The sequence below is a fragment of the Neovison vison genome, chromosome 4, assembly GCF_020171115.1.
Source record: "Neovison vison isolate M4711 chromosome 4, ASM_NN_V1, whole genome shotgun sequence".
Classification (NCBI taxonomy): Eukaryota; Metazoa; Chordata; class Mammalia; order Carnivora; family Mustelidae; genus Neogale; species Neogale vison.
Genome location: NC_058094.1, coordinates 183731632 through 183752330, shown reverse-complemented (window position 1 = coordinate 183752330; position 20699 = coordinate 183731632). Strand labels below are relative to the sequence as shown.

The following is a 20699-nucleotide window of genomic DNA, read 5'->3' as shown; positions in this document are numbered from 1 at the left end:
GGAGAGAAGAAAGAAGCGAGGGAGGGAGGGAGACAGGGAAGTGTGGGCTCATATATTTCCTTACATAAACTACAGGTCTATATTTTCTCATTTGAACATACCAGTTGAGTATATACTTACACTAAGGCAATCAAGTCAATACAAATAGACATGTTCAAATAACGCCACATGGTGTGTTTTTCAAATTAAATGATACAGCTTTCTATACACAGGGCCCATCCAGAATCAAGCCTGTCTCCAAAAAAAGAAGTCATTCAGTACCATGTGCCTATTGTCCTCCCTGATTATCCTATGGATCAGAATCCCATTACACACCTGTCATCCCTCTGCATCCACCAGAAATGCCCAAGTCCTCTTCAGATGTTTGCTCCTGCCATTGAGTTACTAAAACTGCTACACCTAAATCTGAATAAGCTGTCTGTGCATTCTGTCACGCCCTCTGGGGAAATGGGTACAGGCAAACCTTGCCCCTCTCTTTTTTCTTAAATTGTGTTTAAATACACATAACATGAAATGAACTCTGTTAACGATTTTTAAGTGTACGGTTCAGTAGTGTGAAGTATATGTACACTGTTGTACCTCCAGTCTCCAGAATCTCCTATTGTTTTAAACACAGACTCAGAGCGATTTCCCTTCTCAGCCCTCAGAAGAAACCGTCCCTGCTGCCATCTTGACTTTGGAATTCTAGCCTCCAAAACCATGAGGAAATAAATTTCTGCCAGCCACGCAGTTCATGGTGTGCCGTTCACAGCGGCCGCAGGAAACGAACACACCTAGCCACACACTAGACCCCGCTGAGTGCCTCAGCTGTGCAACTATATAAAGGAATATAAGACTTCCTAAGGAGAACTCCTAAAATATCTGCTAAATGTTAAATAAGCATCCCATTTACAACCTTCCTTTTAAAGATACTATAGTTTGGGACATCTAGGTGGCTCAGCTGCTTAAGTGTCTGCCTTTGGCTCAGGTCATGATCCCAGGGTCCTGGCATTGGGCCCTGCACTGGGCTCCTCCTGCTTTTCCCTCTGCTTGCTGCCCCCCTGTTTGTGCTTGTTCTCTCTCTCTCTGACACATAAATAAATAAAATTTAAAAAAAAAAAGAAAACTTTTTTTTAATTTAAAAAATAAAGATACTATAGTTTTTGTGCTTTAGGGGGAAAAAAGCACATTTCCTGCAAATAGTAAAAAACATATCGGGTTAAAGGGTTAACTTGTCTGTCTTAAGACTGTCCCTCCCAAAGGGCATGTCAAATAATTACATGTAATTTTTTTTAAATGCCTGATTTTTGCAAGTGCTCCTAAGGCACAAGAAAAAAAAAAAAAAAAAGTTCATCTTTGCCAGTGCTGCCTCCATCCAATGAGCAGACATCACTGTTTTGTTTTTTTTTTAATGTTTTGAATGATTTGGAGATTAGCATGGGTACTTAACAAAAAGTACAATTTCAAATTACATGCTGCTTCACGGTGCCAAAACACTGTGCGCCATCATCTTTGATGACGTCCACCAGCAGGGCACTAAGAATGGTGGTTGTTAGTCATCTGGCTTTGCAAAGCTGGAAGATGAAATTGTAAACAATGTGTGCTTAACCAGGCCATATTAGCAAAGAAGAGTGTCTCAAATATGGTTTCAATTTTTTTTTTAAATCTAGCAATATCTTTCAATCAACAACGTGTGCATCTAAATCAATGTGACAAATAGACGCTTGCTCAAACGAAGAGCAGTTCATCCATGGGCATCCTTAAAAAGATGATAATCACATTTGCAAATATATATGCTAGTCACATCCGGGTACTCCCTGTCCAAGGTTTTTATTTCTATACAAGCTTAACCACCATAACCACATATATGTGTGGATACTAAAATTGCTTTAACTTTAGTATAATGCTTAGAAGACGCCCCGAACTAACCCATCCCTGGCACAGGTCACAGACTGCATGATTAATCATAGCTTCTAGCTCATGCATGGAAGACCAAGAGTTGCGGACAGAAACTGTGTGTAGCTAAGTTCAACCCTAGTGATGATTAGGAGAAAACAAAGACAAAATACTCAAAAGCAGATGATGACTTCAGGCCAAGTGTGAAGACAGCACATCGGTAAAGCAAGACCTAAAATGTTTTCCTGAAGATGATTCAGAAGCTCTCTATCTTGCTCTGTGAATGAATGTCCCAAACCCTTTACTCTCAATCCCTTTAAGAGTTGAAAAATTTACATTTTTAATCTCATTGTCTTTCCACCAAGCCTTCAACAGTCGATCACAAAGTAGCCTTAGAGAAAGTTTCCCTAGATACCACTAAAAACACAGGTTTGTAACAGATGTCTCCATGTAACTTTTAAAATAGCTCCCACGTGAAGAGGCTGATAGACCCAGATGTACTTGTTCATCAATCCAGGTACATGTAGCCTGGAGCTGGGAAGCAAGAGTAATTAGCAGAGAAATCATTTAAGTGCAAATAATACATGCAAAAGCATCAGAAAAAAAAATGTTATTTGTAAATTCAAAGACAGACGCAATTGTACACACAATTGGAAAATCCCTACCTGGAAACCACCCGGAGTAGTGCTTATCTTTAGGCACTAATAAATGGGAGCCTTGGTCTCACACCCTTCTAATTAATGAACATGATGCCTTGCCTTGTCAATCCCTCAGTTTCTTCTATTAAACAGAGGTTAAAATTTTTCCAGTGAATAACATGACAGAAGACACAAACATATTCACCACAAAATGTACAGAAATGTGCCATTCTATACTTAAAAATGATGGTTGTAAGTTATGTTTAAAAAGCACATGGCCACATAGACATGTACTTGGAAACAGACTGCTATGCAGGGGATAAGGAGAGAGGTTCGGGGTGGAATGACTCACAGATTCGGGAATGCAGAGGCTTTCAGCAGCACAAAGTCACAAGGGACCATCCTCGAGGTCTCTCCTCCCCTCCATAAACAAGACTGTTTGTTGACTTGGAAAGAAGATGGTGAGGAGTTTAGAAATCATTGTTTTTATTTTTGGTTCTTCGCATCCTTGTACTGAATGCACAAACTGGCATATTGTTAAAAATGTATTAAAGGAGCACATTCTGGTGGGCGTTGAGAAATACTGATTCTTCTAATATTTTACAGGATGACAAAGAGAATAAACTAAGTCAAGGAGCTATAACTAACATCTTGACATGAGCAAAGGGCAAGTCTGTTCTCTACAGTGACACAAAGCTTGTTAAAAGCTTAGAGGGAAACAGGAGGGGATCCAACTGACTTAAATGCAGTACAATTTTTCCCTCCAAGAAGAGCTGAAGTCAAGTAGTACCTGGGGCAAAGAAGTAAAATAGCAAAATAACCGAAATAGGATGATCTTGACCTTTTCCAGCAAGGAGGGTTTCTAGAGAGGCTGCATACAAATCAAATCAAATGTTAAGATTTGGGGGGAAGCCAGCCATTTAAAACCATTTAAAATATTTGAAAGTCATGCAAAGCAGAGGTCATCTGTGGCACAAAGAGTTGTGTTCAAAACCATTCAATCCGTGCACTTTAATTTTTCTTGATTATACTTCCTTAAATATTTTTCGTAGTGTGCAGCATCCCTAGGACAACCACTTGCTGCACTTGAACTCAACGCTTTCCTGAAATCCCTTTCTGTCAATAGGTCATAGAATGTTAGAGCAGAAGACACCGTAGAGATCAGTTACAACTGCAGTTCTCAAACCTGGCTATATTTTAGAGACTCTTTTGGAGCTTCTTACAAATACAAAGGCCAAGGTCCCCACCCCAAACCAATCAGATCGAAATTGGGTGTGGGGAGGAGTATTCTTACTTTTTACAGACCCCACAGGTGGTTCCACTGGGCTACCAGGATTAAGAGCCACTGGACCAGAGTGTAGATGTGCATTGTCTGACACCACTGTCACTTGGCCAACATGTGGCCACAAGAGCACTTGAAACGCAACTGGCCGGAACTGAGACCTGTAATTCACGTTAACTATAAACTACATACCAGATTTCAAAGACTTGGGACTAACAACAACAACAATTAAAAAAAAAAAAACAACCCACAAAGTATCTCTTCAACATTTTTATATTGATTATATGTTGAAATACTATTTCAAATACACTGGGTTAAATAAAATATGTTATTAAAATTAACTGTTTTTTACCTCCTTAACGTGGTTGCTAGAACATTTATAATTACATGGGTGGCTTACATTGATGGCTCCCACTGTTGGACAGTGCATTCTTTTATCACTCATGAAGAAATTGAGGCAAAGAAGCATTAGGAGTTGAAGGCAGCACTTTGAGGATTCACTCTTCTAGTCTTAGTCTTTTCCTGTGGCCATGAACAACACAGTTTTGTAGAGCTGCGGCAGAGCCTGGGATGCCATCAATTCGATTTCAAACCTTTCTCTCTTTTGTCTTGCTACTTATTTCTTCTACGATTGGATATTAAAATCTGTTTTCCTTCATGGAAAAATGTCCCCTCCCCCGTTAGGCACACACTCGTGATTTGTTATTGTAGAGTCACTCGTGAAAGCAGAGTAACCAGAATGGATACTTAAAATAAATCTAGAAAAACATCGGGATAAGGTAAATGCAGAGAATGAATGAAGAAGACCCTCAAAGCTTTTAAGTTCTGGCTTATGTTTTACCATGTTGCAGTTTAGTAAAGTAAATAACCTCAGACAACCCTCTGCATCCTGAGAGCCATTTTCAACACAGTCCCTGCTCAGAATTTAGAAGTTCGAGAACTGAGAATACTGTCCTTCCTCCCAGAAGGCCGTGTTTTTCTGGACAACGCTGTCATTGCAGGAAGGCAGATCGGGCTCTTCATGAGGGCCTGCCACATCACGCCTAGCCACCCTGGTGGAAACAGACTCATCTTCAATGCCTTCTCCCCTCCGGTGCAAGGATTAGGACCTGGTCATTCAGAGGCCAAACAGCATCATCGCTTACTTAGAGAAGAAGATCTTGTTTTGATAAAATAAAAGGGTCCTACCAGATCTGGCAATGGGAGATGAAATGTATTTCTTCTTATAATCAGCTAATTCAAACAAAAACAAAGATGTTTTTTGTTGCGTGTGGTTTTCCCCCTTGGGAAGCCAGCAGAAAGAGAACTGCATAAAATTGGCTGAAATGTGTTGTAGTTGAGGAATCATGCAACACAGGGGCTCTTCAGTGTAATAGGAGAATGAAAGAGACCTAAATTCTGATATAAAGTGTTCACACAAAGAGCTGGAAAGGAACACTACGGGTCATGCCAAATAACACATACAGTAGATGAATTCAAGATTTCTATTGAGATATTCTTGTTCCCCATCCTAAATACAGCATAACCAAGATGTCATCTTAAATCAAATGTGTGGTGTTCAGGAGCCCCCTATGTTGCATGCATGATTTCTATTAGTTATGATTAGTCAACTTTGCCAGGCAAACCTCAAATAGCGTACTTCTAGACTCAACTCACTTCTGATGCAGTAACATTTCCCTCCAAACTCTCTCATATACACTGACCTGGAAAGATAAAACACTGGAGACAGACTCTGGGCTTTACAAGTACATCTACCAGAGTGAAAGTAACACTTGTTGCTCTATTCGACACAAAGAAAGATGATTTATTTTAACTTTAAATAATTTTTCAGATCCCTTCTTCAAAGGTGATTAAGAAAACAAAGGAAGTAACAAAAGTTCCTGCCTTATCCTAGAGAGGTCTTTTAGAACATCTTTAAGCTCTGTCTGATTTTTAGTCTCAAATGAAATCTGGAGGGTGCTGTTTTACGGGGCATGTCTAATGGTAATGAAGGAGAATAAGAAGAATGGCTTTCCAATAATGAGGTCAACACAAAAAAAATTAGCATTACAGAACAGAAACTACAGTTTTATGGTCAGGGGACTCATTCAAAAGATCTGATAAAAATTGTCTTTGAGGGGCGCCTGGGTGGCTCAGTGGGTTAAGCCGCTGCCTTTGGCTCAGGTCATGATCTCGGGGTCCCGGGATCAAGTCCCACATCAGGCTCTCTGCTCAGCAGGGAGCCTGCTTCCTCCTCTCTCTCTCTCTCTGCCTGCCTCTCTGCCTACTTGTGATCTCTGTCTGTCAAATAAATAAATAAAATCTTACCAAAAAAAAAATTGTCTTTGAAAGGTTAGTGATCAAAAGGTTTGAAAAGAGCAAAGCCTCCGAAGCCATGGGTTATGTCTCATTCATGACCATTTATGGCAGCCTGGCTCATGGAAAGAGAACCCGACCTGGAGGCCGGGACCTGGCTTTTCGGCTCAGTTTGGCACTCTCTAGCTGTAGGCCTCAGTGAGCCAGGGAACATAACCAGGCCTTCGGTTCTTCTCTGCAAAATGACAAGGTTGGTCTTTAAATGAGAAGACCTCCTTAGCTCCAACTCTGTATACATGAGAGCAAGCCTTTCTAGCTCGCCATCAGAATCCCTGGTCCAAAAGGAATTCTTCCTCTCCAAGATGAATTCAAGCCAAACGCCAACATAGTATTTTCAATCCTTGTTAATTTTCGGGTAGAGAGATTAGAACTGTAAACCTTGAGGAAACAGAAGGAAGCAACTAAAATAAGTGTTTTTAAAGTGTTAAGTTGATTCTGATCTAGTTTTCAGAAAATATAAATGAATAATAGAGTGAGCCTGACAGAAAGAAATACAGAAATGCCAAAGAAGCATCTTATACATTCTGAAATTTATCCAAACTATGCAAGTTTTACTTTGAAAGTCCCAGAGTCTCAATATGAGCTTCAAAAATTTTACTCTCATTTCTGATATACTGTTATCACTACCTGAAAATTTGTAAAAGCCTCTTGTTCTTTTTTCTCTTATGTTAAGTCCATGATTTGCGATTTCCAACAATGGAATACTAATAGATCCTCAAAATCACTAATTGCCCATTTTTTCCCTAATTACAAAATATAAGAACTTTTAACATGATGTCATTTTTAAAGTGTCAGATTTTCTATTTAAAACAATGCCACAAAATAGATAGCTTATTTAGTTTACAAATAACAATACAAAAAGGTTCTTTCAGTCTGTTTATCATATCGGAAAGTGCTTCTTACACTTAAATGTTTGAGGCCATTGCCCCCCCCCAGTTCATTACCTTATCTCAGTTGCATAATTTCTTAAATAGCATTCAGAGAGATAGTACTGGATATACATTTTTAAGCACTAATTTATAAAAAGCATTGGTAGATTCCCATAATACAGCTAGTAGTCAAACCGGACAAGATAATGAATTGACTGAGATCATTGCTCCATCTTCATCCAAGAAAGCTGCCTCTAAAAAAAGATCTTAAATTGCTGTAGAAATCCAATTTGTAAGAAGCAAAAGAAGTGTATAGATGGGAAACACCAACCATGATCACATTAATTTTGTGGCTAACAGCACTGCTTTGAAGTGAAGAAGGGGGAGAAAAAAAAAAAAAAGATGACAAACATAATAAGTCTGCTCAAATCCCCAATTTTAATCTAACAATGTAATCAGAAGAAAACCAACTACAAACACAAAGTTCACGTCTTCAGGATACAGCAAACATCGCCAACCCATGAAACAATTTTCAGCTTAATAAGAAACAAACTCCAAGGCTAAGGAAATACTATAGAAAGTGATGCATCCTTGCTAAAAGGCAAATTATAGTAAGAAATCAGGAGACCAGGAACTTGACAGTGGTACCAACAGCCATGATCGACTGACTGGTTTGGAATCCGAAGGTGTGGGAAACTGACAATTAGTTGTATGATAATCTTCAGCCTACAGTAATTGAAGAGCTATAGAGGAAAAGTCTCTCAGGCAAACTACCATTCAATTAACCTCCTGTTCAAATCAAAGCTGCAATGTCACAAAGATAGGCCCATGTTTTTGTGGGAATGTTCTAATAAACTACCTACTCATGTAGAAACTATATAAGGTCACAACTGACTTCTTATTGACAGGCAGTTTACAGGTATCAACAATTTACATTCAAAAACAGCCTCAAGATCTTATCAATTGAGCAAACATGTTTACCCTTACTAAAGTTGAAAAATACAAGTCGTTCTGCCTCAGTCAGGATTTTAAAATAACAGATCTATATAAAATGATGCAAAGGAAAATGAGGACATTTACAGGGAGGCACCAGTGAGTTCTACGATTGTTTTCTTTTTAAGTTTTAAAACCCAAGTAATAGCTGATATTCAATCAACAGCACCCTACTTCAGGGGAATACCTATCGAGGTCTGGATGTGGAGAATGTTTTTTGTTTTGTTTGTTTTATTTTCATTTTTAGTTTTCTTTTTTTTTAATGCCTCCCTTATTAAAACTTAAGTACTTATTAAAGTGATTCATGAAGGCCTGTGGAAAAAGGAATTCTTACCTGACACATTATTTAACATGCTTCATAGCTCCCCCCTGCAGTTCACACGCCCATGAACATTATTTTACCCAGGAAATAATGGTCTTATTCACACACACACACACACACACACCTTCTATACAAAATGCTACCAAGTCCCAGGAAACCGACAAAGGCAACATTAAAATTCAGTGTGAAATAAGAATTCCATTTCTGAATTCCATCTATGAAAACATAAGCTCAGCCTCATTTAACTAACTGCAAAGTTCCTTTCTGCTTCATAAGCATAAGAAACATCATCTTACCATTATTCGTAGAATAAAATCAGCAACGTGTTGCTTCTTGCAGTCACCAAATCAGGTTTTTTTTTTCTTCCTTTCTTTCTAGTAACTTCTATTTCACCAGCAAGATTAGGAAGAAAATAAATCTTTGAGTATTTGCTTCTCAATTTCAGACTACAAGATCGTGAAACTAGCTCTTGATTTACAAAGAAAAAAAAGAAGAAGAACAGGTCTGGTATTTTACAATCACTTCTGCAACCAAGAGGTACCTCCTGGACTCTGGTACCTCCTTTCCTCCCTCGTTTGCTAAGTTTCTTTTAGTAATGAGACTAATTTTTCCAGTAGTCTTGAACTCCCCAGATTTAACTGACATGGAAAATGTGACTAAAAACTTGTAGAACTGTCTAGCCTCCAACCCTACACAGAATCAACTTTGTTGGAAGTGAGGAAGAACACCTCGCAAGCAGCTACTTGCTCCTTGAGACGCCTGCATTTCAACGGCACAGAACACCAAAGAACAGTGCGCCATCTAGCTAGCAAGCTGCACTCTCCGTTCTCTAAGGGGGGACACCTTCAAACCCTGGGAGTTAAGAACTTGTCAGGGTTCAGCTGCTCTGAAGGTCCAATTGTTTATTTAAATAAAAAAAAATATCGCTACTGAGATAATCCACATCGAGTGGATATGGGAAAATTTAGGTTATAATGGCACTACAAACTTTTACATCTAACTTTGATTTACAAGATAAAAGCAAGTTTTAAATTAAAAGGGCTTTCTGTTAATAGAGCTTATTATTCTGAAGACGGGGAATGATTTTCTTCGAAAGTTGTCCCTGGGTGCATGCCTATTATCTTTGCTTTTCCCCTTCCACTAATGAGCATTTATCTAAAGAGCCTGTTAATCCTCTGATGTGTGCTTCTGGTCAGAGGTAACAGTTTGAATAAAACCACTAATCACTGATCACTAAATCACTGATCATTAATCACGCTCTCCCATGCTGGTGACCCAGGCCATTTTTTCCTTCAGGTCTATGCATCGCAAACAAGAAGTTTAACATTTTAGAAGCACATGCATTCTGCAGGGGTTATACTATTTCATCTCTAGATGTGAATGAATAATAAATACTGCCACAAACTTGGGGAAGGATGTCAATTAGACCCCAGACAGGAGTTTCACAAATGCCTACTCCACAGCAAGGCTGTTTCACTTGGAAGAAAGTAGATCTGATTATAACAAAACATGTGTTCTTCACGAAATTCCCACATACTCAGAATATAAATGTTCCTTAATTTAGCTTCCACCAACTTCAAATCAGAGAGCACCCAAATCCTCTCTGCCCCACTCAATCCAAAACTCTGTCAGTAGATTTTTTTTTAAATTTCTGCTGCACGCACGCACCCTCCCCCACTAAGAGTTCTTTTTACTTTTATCCCTTACACACGTCACACACAGTGTTTCCACTTCCACTGCCAGATAGGCAGATTCGGACTCAATTCGAAGACTTAGGTATTCAACTTCCTCTTTAAATATAGAAACTTCAGATTAAGAGAAAGAAGTATATACATCCATTTATTGTAAGGTGTTTTGGGCTCAACGACTCACATTCCCTCACTTTGTAAATGAAATGTTGAATTTTGATTCTTTCGGCTACATCTGACTTAATCAGCATCCTCACTTTTTCCCTCTTCCGCTACTCGGCTGGAGAAAGGCGCTATGTCAAATTAAGTACTTTGTTCGCAGTGGGTGTGTGGCTTTCCTAAGTCACCAAAGGGACAGGGTATTATCATAAGGACTCTGTTTCCTGAGATGCCTTTTCTGTCAGGACAGAGCATTTTCGCCTTGGAGAAGAGGGCTCGCTGGTGCCTTTCTTAAATAATAGAAAAGGGCAGATTGTGTGTGTGTTGATCAGGTACCGTGCTCCCCTCAGACACCAGAAGCTCTTAGGCACACTCCGGGGACAGGGATCGCCCCAGGGAAAGCACTAAAAGGAGGAGGCGGGGCCAGAGTGATAACGGTGTGGGCGGGAGAGGGGATAGAGAAGGAGGGGTCCGGGGAGGAGAGGGCAATAAAGATGCCCACGGAACGGGCGACTGTACGAGTATGTTGCGGGTGGGATGGAAAACAGAGTTGCTTGGTCAGCATCTCTAAACCCCGAACTCTTCAGTATCTGAAGCTGTTAATCAAACACTTACTGGCCTGCAGAATGACGTAATGGACCTGTATCCAGCCTTTATTCCTTGACACATGTCAGAGAGGGAGGGAAAAATAAAAATCAAACACACTCTGAGGACTCTGACAACGCAATATACAAGCAACCCACTCCAGTTCCTGGCCTTGAACAAGCATCAAGTGGGGGTGGCACCCGTTCAGGCCAAGTCGGGGAGGGGGTGGACAAGCTCTGAGGCTTAACCTACCGGATACTCCCTCTCCCCGCCCCCCGAAATAATTCTACGGCAAAGAAGAAGTGGGATGCAGTTGCCCGAAGAAAACGTGTCCTTGGTTCCTTCTCGCGTCTTGCCCCTCTAAGAACTTCGTGAAAAGTTTAAGCGGTTGCGTGGAGAATCTGCAGGAGAGGAAGGCTCCGCCGCCAGGTCCTGGGAACTGCCACCGCGCTGCCGCGGCAAAAGCGGGAGCTGTCATTTGGGGCAGCGGCGGAGAAGAGGTAATGATGCCAGCGAGAACGGGACGGAAGCAGGAGACGGCTGCAGGACTGAAAGCGAACAGAGCCGTGCCACTCTCGAGCTTTCTGCGCCTGGAGCGAAAGCCAAGTGCCCTTCAAGGGCCACGTCCCCTCCCCGAGCGCGCGCGCCCACCAGCTGCGGCGGGCAGCCCTGCGGGAGAGGTGGCAGCGGCAGGCTCGGCACCGGGAGGGAGCGAGCCCCCCGCGCCCGCCCGCCCGCCCCCTAGGTGACCCGGCGTCCTCGCCGCGCCCGCTGGAAGTTTGCAAACTTTCTCCGGGGGTTCCGCCGCATCACCGGGAAGTTGGGGACGCGGGGGGAGGCTCCTGGCTCGCCGTCTCCGCTGCCACCGCCGCTTGACCGCACTTCTGGAGGGTTCCGCACCTTGCCAGGTCTCTGGAGGCAAACACACACCCCCGATTCATAACTGTTCCCCGTATCAGGGAAACACACGCGCGCTCCCACACACGCATCACGCCGGGGAGGACACGGCGCCCGCTCCACGTTAGCATCCCTCCAGTCACACGGCGCGGCGGCCACAGAGACGCGCTCCGGAACAGACACGGCGTGGGGTCTCTGGAGTGGCCTCAGGACACAGCAGAATTCCACAGTCCACCAGCATTTGGGGCCGGACTTCCCTCTGGTCCGCCAAAGTGTTTACAAACACAGATCACCCTCCAAAAAAATGCATCGCATCTTCCCTACTCCTTGCCCTGTGACCTGCCCACTGGACCAAGTAATCTCGCGGCTGCTGCCGAGAACCAACCCCTGCAAACCAAGTACGCTCCCGAGATGGCTCCCGCGGCAAGTGCAACAAAAGTAGCTAAATGCAAAAGCCCCAGAAGTGGCCGAGCCGTATTTTTAGGAACTTACCAAACAAGTGTGGAGAAGGCAAGAGCGGAGCCCGGGTGAAGGGACCACGTTGGACTGAGCAAAGATTACAATACATTCTATTTAGAGTGCATTACATCACCCCCCCGGTGACGTCACGTGGGATTCCTGAACTTCTAAATCATTGCGGTCCGCGGGGGAGGGAGAGGAGGGGCGGGGCCGCCGCGCCGAAGGGGCGGACTCCGCCCCGGCCCCGCCCCGCCCCCGCCCCCGCCCCAAGAGCGGACCCCGATGCACCCGCCGGGGAGCCGCGGCCGCAGCGGCGACCGCGCAAGCAACAGCTTGCAGAGCCCAGCGCCGTGTGACACGGCTCCCTGACATTAGTGGTGTGAGTCAGCTTGGAAACAATCCTCGCGGTTTCAGACAGGACCACGGAGGAGGCACGGACACGGGCTGTCCTCCTAGCAAGGCCTGGTAGCCTTTGAAAGGTGTGGGGATGGGGACAGGGGTAGGGGGTTACGGGGGGGTAAAGGGTGCGGGATGAAGACTTTCTGCAAACCGAAATGCAAGACGCTCCCTCCCCCTTCCCCCAGCAGCAGATGTCCAGCTCCTGTTCGCCTGCGACAGTCGTGACCTCATTAGAGTGTTCCCTGAATCCTGGCCTCCCAGAATACTCACTCAGCACCCCTTTCCACCGTCCCCTACCCCACCTCACCTCCAAAGGAATAACTTATTTACTGTGCACTCTCACATGGAATACATAGCCCCCACCTCTTCCAAGACCCCTGCTTCATGCGTCTGAGAAGCTGGAGGGGAGTTTCTCCTGGAGGCGAAAGGTGAATCACAGCTAGAGCCAAGTGATGAGCCTGATTTAGACTCAGCGTCAGAGCCGGAAGGGCCCTTGGCGATCACTTCCAGAGCCTCCTCTGTAACTCGCCCAAGCTCACAGGCTGGCAAGTGGCAGAGCCAGAGCCGAAATGCAGGATCCGGTGCCTGGTCTGCAGTGTCTTCCTGAGCCCGGAGTTTTCAGCATGGGCCAGTCACCATCCCCGCCCCCAGTTTAATTTCCATTCGGATTTCTCCTTGTGAGCAGGACTCAAAGGGAGGCGTAGGCCAAATTCCAGAGGATCCAAGATGACCATGGTCATCCTTGCAGCGTCTCACCCTTAACAAAGCACTTGTACCCATATGAATGCCCTTGATTCTCACAACCACGGAGCACAGGAAGAAGTAGGGCAGATGTTACTATTATCTCCATTTTACAGGTGAGCTAAGGCATACTCCAGGAGGTTGGGGCGCTGGCCAGAAGACACTTGGGCAGGTGGTAGCACCGGGACCACCCCATTCCCTGTTTTCAAACCCCAGATCCCAACTGGTCTCCCTTCTAGAACCAGGGGTGAGCATTCCATTCACGTGGGTTATTTGGTGCTTAGAATCTCTACTACCGCTGTGTTGGCTGGAGTCAGAGTTTTGCTTAGGAACAGTTTAGCCCCCATTAACAAACAATGATCATTCCTGACATTTATGTAACATCTAACATTTCTATAGCACCTCTTATCCCCATGCATCATAACCATGACTATGCAATTTGCCAGAGAATCATGACTGGGCTGGCTAGAAACTGTAATGCTTTGCCCGGATCGTCACATACTACTTCTGAGCTGGTTTTGACCTACTAAATAGAAGAGCTTTGTATTTCCTTTCTGTTTTTAAGTGTTTTAACAACTACCTGCCCTTTAGTGTTCCTTGAGACCACAGGGACTGGTAACTCTGTTTCTTACAGCCTTATTCAGAGCTCATCACTGAGTTTTCCATTTGTTCTTTTTCACATTTAGACCTGAAGGAACTGCAAAAGAAGGGCTCCAGCCCTAACTTGAAATCTTAACCAATAAAACTTTAAATATGACAGCTCAATTAGCTGGGTTTAGAGAAGGAAGCAGTAGCCGACTAAGGAACAGACTTCTTGTCTGCATTCCCACTCAATAATGAGGATAGCCTTTTCCACCTAAAGCACGTAGCCTACCTCCTTCTCTGGCAAAGATGTGTGAGCCGAACAGGGAACAAACTTGAGACAGAAAACAGATACAGCTTAACATCTCAGAGCTAAGTCAGAGAGCTAATCTTCCCCCCCCCCCAGTTGACGAGTGTGGACTAAAGAATAAAATGAAGTATTGAATAAGCAAAGATGAAGTGATAAAATATTTAAAACCGTGTAAGTAGTTAATCAACATAAAAATTTAAAACACTTAATTTCCAGTATTCTCTAAACAGAAGCATACACATATAGATGAGTTTTAATGCAAGTAGCTCATCAATTTCTAATACTATCCAAATCATTTGTTGATCTTTAAAAATGATTGCTGAACTTTTGTTTGACATGCTGCACCAGGTAAACAATTCCTGTCTGAGCCATGGCTGACATAGAAACACACAGGGAACTTTTCCAGGGACTTTCCCATTATCTTGATAATCACGAGGTTACATGGAATTTCGGTAGAGAATTTCTCTTAATATCAGCAATATTATTCATGTGCACACCCCTCTTTCAGCATCTGCTGAACTCACAGCAATTTCATTCAAAATGTTTCTATCCGTTATATTACAGGGTGTGTGTGTGTGTGTGTGTGTACACACAGACCTCTGTTACCAACTAAGTCACACAAAAAAAACCCTTCTGAATGTAAACTGAAGAAGAGAAGTGGTGTTTATGAATTTGGATTCTAATGTTTGACTGCCAGAGTTCGAATCATGGCTTTGGTACGTGAGCCTCCGCTAATGTCTGGGTCTCATTTGCTTCATCTGTGTAATATGGTGATAATCATAGTAACTCAAACGAATTAAGAATTGTGCTTTGCACAGGACAAATGCTATGTGAATACTTACCCTCGTTTTTATTAATGAAAGCAACCTGGCTAATGCCATGATAGTTGGGCATTCAGTGATTTCAGCAAAATTGACCAAATAAATGAAAAGAGAACCCATTTCCCCATACTTCTCCCACCCCCCCCCACAATAACCCATGCATGTACCATCTGTACCAAACAGGCTCTCATCTGTGAAGTCATGCCTACAGAACCCTCATATATGTAGACTCAAATTCCTACATGGCTCTGCTCACCCAGTCCCTTCAGGACTCATCAGAGTTGAAGATCCTCGGAGGCTGCGGTTCCTGGAAGTTGAAGTACTACTCTTCCATAGCCATGGAAGAGCATCTCTAGGAGTAGTACTTCAACTGGTAGTGGCAATAACCTGGGGCATTTGCCCGCTGGGGTGCCGGCACCACCTCCAGGAATGTCATTTCACCCAGTAGGACTCCATCAATTATGGCCTCATGGACATGTGGAGAGGAGCATCCTGATAACAGGATCAAGGGAATCTGGTTAGGTACTGCCCACCCTAGGTCCTCCTTCCCAATCCCACCTTCCTCTCCACGGTAGGGGCACAGGCACAGGCCCACTGGTAAAACACCACTTTGGTTGGATCTATAAGATGTTGACTGGCACCCATATTGGCCAGTGAGAATAGATGAGAACCCCATGCTGGACAAAGGGTTAGTCCTTTAGTTGTTGGATCAGAGGACAGTCCAAGGAAAAAGCCTGGACAGCTCGGCCAGTGTGATACTACAGAGCCCAGAACTGTGGATATCTACAAACCCCTATGGAGAAATTTTAATATTTTAATAAATTTGCAACCTTCCAAGTGCTTACCTCCTGAATATCAGGCCTGAATAGAGCCATTCCTCAGCTTTGTGCTTTGGATTCAGTCATTTCTCCAAATTCAACAAAGGGTGGCAGGTCTTTCTAGTGCTAGGGATTAAAAGAAGAAAAAGATCTCTTTCTTCTGAGTTTCTAGATTCCCAAAGAAGTTATCAAACTCTGTAGCATAAGCAATACTTGGACAACTTGCTTTTTGGGTGGGGTTTCCCCAGGAGTTTCAGTTCAAAGCTCTGGCATTAGGCTCAGGATTCTGCATTTGTGATTCTGATGCAAGCACCTTGGGACCCCGCTTTGCGGGATTCTGGTTTAGTGAATTCATATGGGCAGTGACCCAGGAGAAAGTTGGGGAGGGAACAGAAGAGTCTGCTACCTGCAATACTAAAAAAATAGGTATATGACCCCAGGCTCATATACTTGAGATCAATCCTGTAGCTGCTTCCCATAAAGCCACACGTACTCCTAGAGAAGGCTTCACCTTGTCCCTTCTACACACACCCACTCAGAGGGAATTTTCCCATTTATTTTTTTATTCAAGGTTTTTATTTTTTTGTTTTTTAACAAAACAGTTAGCAGTGGTAGTGGAAAGGATGCCAGGTTTGTCATGAAATCCCTAGCCGTGTTCCACTGGAAAGTTTCTCTCTCTCTTCTAAGACGAATCTTTACCAGTTTCTTCATTATCTTTTTCTTTTTTAGGGGAGGCTCCACACCCAGCTTGGGAGCCCGATGTGCGGCTTGAACTCACAACCCTGAGATCAAAACCTCTGCTGAGATCAAGAGCTTAACGGACTGAGCCACCCAGCGGTGGCTTCATTATCTTATCTGAAGGGGTAAAGATTTTCAAACAAATGGACCTGCAAAATGTATCCAGAGGCAGCAACAATCACAACATGGCTAGCTAACACTTGACAGGCATTTACTCTTTATGTGTATTCTTTTAGTTATTCTCGCAATAACCCTATGAGGTGGTTGGAACCATGCTTATTTTATCATGAGAAGATAGTTTTATTTATTTTTCTAATTTAAGTTTTTGTTAACATAGAGGGCAATATTGGTTTCTGGAGTAAAATTCAGTGATTCGTCACTTACACACAATACCCAGTGCTCATCACAATGAGTGCCCTCCTTAATGCCTGTCACTCATCTAGCCCATCCCCCACCCACCTCCCTTCATCAACCCTGTTTGTTCTCTATTGTTAAGAGTCTCTTATGGTTTGTTTCCTTTCCCCTTTTTTCCCCCCTTCCCATATGTTCATCTGTTTTCTTTCTTCAATTCCACATCTGAGTAGATCATATGATACTTGTCTTTCTGTGACTGGCTTATTTCATTTAGCATAATGTACTCTAGCTCTATCCACGTCATTGCAAATGGCCAGATTTCATTTTCTGATGGCTGAGTAATATTCCATTGGATATATATACACACATACACCACAGAGAAGATAGTTCTAGAGCAGCAAGTAACTTGCACAGGAGAGCACATCTGGAGTGTGGCCAAGATGGGAGAGGGACCCAGAACACTGGTACCAGTACCAGCACCTGCCAAAGCCTGATGGGACATTAAGCATGTGCAGAAGCCGAGATTGGACAGTGTGCCCACTGTTCCCTCCCACCTTATTTGCATACAGCTACTCATGCTGCCTGGATATCGGATGGGACCCAAAGCCAGTGTGAAGTAAACCTGTTTCATCCACGGTTGAGTGGCCTAGAAAGAGGTGGGCACAGGCAGCTCTGAAAGGCCATGCTTTCCTTTCAAACCAGAACTTTCTTGAACACAGAAAGAAAAGGCCATGGCACTCAAAGAAACACGGAACCCTCTCTTACTCATGTGACATCACTGTGCTGACCAACAAATAACATACACTGAAAATGATGACATAAAAGAAAAGGAAAACATAGGCAGCCCTCACTTCCTTTTCCTTTCAGTCTCTCCTTACTCATGAGTAAACAGAAGGCAGAGTTTTGGCAGAATGCGCACACATCAAGAACTGAAATATAGGGGCACCTGGGTGGCTCAGTGGGTTAAAGCCTCTGCCTTTGGCTCAGGTCATGATCCCAGGGTCCTGGGATTGAGCCCCACATCGGGCTCTGCTCAGCAGGAAGCCTGCTTCCTCGTCTCTCTGCCTGCTTGTGATCTCTCTCTCTCTCTCTGTGTCAAATAAATAAATAAAATCTTTAAAAAAAAAAAAGATTCTCTCTCTCCCTTTTCAAAAAAAAAACAAAAACTGAAATAAAGACAGCAGAGTTCATTTTGTACCGTGTTTTCACTGCTCTGGTAAGAACAAAATACATACACACAGAGGAGCCAGGAAATGCAAATTGTGTGAGTTCCGTGATTCCACATACAAGTTAATTTATATTTATATGTATCACTGGCATTGCATTGCACAATAGAATAATCATAAAATGAATGCTAATAATTTAATATTTAAATTTTGTGTTGCTTAGAATGATACATTAAATAGCAAATTAAAAACATGATGACAGGTTGAGATTAGCTCTGAAAGCAAGGAAAACCTTTTCCATTTAATTTTTTTTTTTTTTTTTTTGAGAGAGAGAGAGTATGAGCAGGGAGAGGGGTATAAGGAAAGGGAGAGAGAGAATATCAAGCAGACTCCATGCTCAGTGCAGAGCCCAAGGCAGAGCTCGATTTCAGGACCCTGAGATCATGACCTGAGCTGAAATCAAGAGTCAGACACTTAACCGACTGAGCCACTCAGGCACCCGTCTATTTAATATCTTTAATGACACTTTCCCTCTGTCTTTTGAACAAGGGGCCTTGCGTTTTTCTTTAGCACTGGGTCCAAGAATTGTGTAGCCAGCTCCAAGTACAGACAAATAATTGGTGCTATCCATCATGCTCCCAGATCCATGCTCATGATGCTAAAAGTACAGGCGAGCAGAGCAGAAGGTCTAATAGCCTCAGCTTTGTCACTTAGTGTTGTGACCATGGCCAGTCTTTTAACCTCTCTGAAGTTCAGATTCTTTATCTGTAAAATGGAGCTAAGACACCTGCCAGGATATTACAAGGACTGAGTAAGTTAATATATGTAAAGTGCTTAAAACAAATAAGGGGAAGAATTTAATAAAATAATCTATGTCGAGTGCTTAGCCCTATTTAGCATTTAGAATGTGTTCAGTCAATGTTACATAAAATTGCATGGAAGCTATAATACTACAATTCTGTGCATGAGAATGGAGGAACCCATCCAATTAGTCCTCAAATTAAGGGTCGTAGTCTAAGTCGCTTATATTCGAAGGAGAAGGTACAGTTACATTCACAAATCTGCCCTGAGCTTGCGGACAATAGAGCAATTTTATACAAGCTGACATTCTAGTTGAAGCGATCACAACTTTCCCTTCTCGTCTTGACCTACACAAACATTTTACACCCACAGTTGTGTAATTATATCAAGTCTTATGTGGTTTAGATTTTCTAGAATAATTCCTTAAAATCCCAACAGGTATAGCTTGAAACTGCCATGCTTTTGCATTGGAGGTGAGAGTGCGTAGCAGCTCTGAAATGTGTAACAAAGAGACAGCCCACCCACTTGACTCAAGCCTGGGGAACCTCATCTAGAAGGTTATCAGTTGCTGATGGCTTGACCTATCCCTATAGGGAATTATGGCATTCACCACCTTATAAAACTTAATGTTTTCTTTTGAACCTGGCTGAAAATCAAAAGCTTCACCTATCCCAAAGTGTATCAGTGTTAACATCCCTATAAAAGTTATACTTATCTTAATGCGTTCCTTTTTTTTTTTTTGAGAGACTTGATTAAATGAAAAACTACTTTTTTTCCTGTCTTGAGATTAAGTGAAAGAGATTGGCACCTGCTCTGAATAATGACCCAGAATAATAGTGCTGTGTCAGCACACTCCAAAAATTTTAGTCATTTCCTTAAGATCAATGGTAAGTGTAAAGTAACGGTTTTACAATAATTAAGAGTGTTTTATATATAGGGAAGGTTCATTTAGACTAAAACAGTATTGATATCTCATAAATTAGTATTGAGCGTCACCTCACATGAACTGGTATTTCACATACCACCTCTTTTTATATTATCGTTAACCACATGTTTAACTCATGTACCGCTGACGTGGAAGGTTACCCTTGTCTCTTTAGGGGCGTTCCTAAGTACCTTATTTAAATGATTCTTGAGAATTTCAGTAGCTTTTAAACCTAATTGATCAGCAATTCCTACTCATTCTTACATGATATAGAATATTTAAAACCTGGAAAGTTACTCTCGGCCTCATTCAAATCGTGAAAATTATCCACTGAAGAAGTCAGAAAATAGAAAGCTTCCCTATCCCCCTGTTCTCCTCCCCCACTCTGATTTTAAAATATTCTGCCTATAGCTTTCACAACAGTGCCCTTACTTGACACTTAAAGAGAATGCAGTACAAACAGTACACTGGGACATTGTGCAGTTTAGAAAAACCATCTATTTTTCAGGACTGCTGTGGCTACTTAATGTTATGCCAAAGTCTGAGTAGAAGGAAAGAACCCCATTATTTGTAGGTACCACCTCCGGTTCAAACCCATTATATATTTTATCTCATTTAATCTTGACAACTCTGAGTGGAAGAGGTTATTACTCCTATTTTATTGATGGGGCTACTGAAGCTCAGAGAGGCTAAGTAATCTGACCAAGGTCACACAGCTAATAAATAAGGCAACTGGGTTTCAAACCTAGTCTGACCCCAGAATCCCCACTGTCCATCCCATCCTGCTACAGCAGCCTTTATTTCAAGATACTCCATCTCTCCTTTCAACCCTCCTGCATAACATTTTACCATTCTGTTGAGCAACCCATCAATGTGTAGGTATATGTGTGTCTGTATACACATACACACACACACACACACA

The 20699-nt window shown here is 42.6% G+C and overlaps 1 protein-coding gene across 2 annotated transcripts in view; it reads right to left on the bottom strand.

The window, feature by feature from the left end:
* CREB5 (cAMP responsive element binding protein 5) overlaps window positions 1-12201 on the bottom strand; it is a 401460-nt gene extending 389259 nt beyond the window's left edge. For both annotated transcript variants that reach the window (XM_044246290.1, XM_044246292.1), the window contains exon 1: window positions 12156-12201. The gene's annotated coding sequence lies outside the window, so the exon portion shown is untranslated. The remainder of the gene's footprint in view (window positions 1-12155) is intronic.
* Between the last annotated feature and the right edge of the window lie 8498 nt (window positions 12202-20699).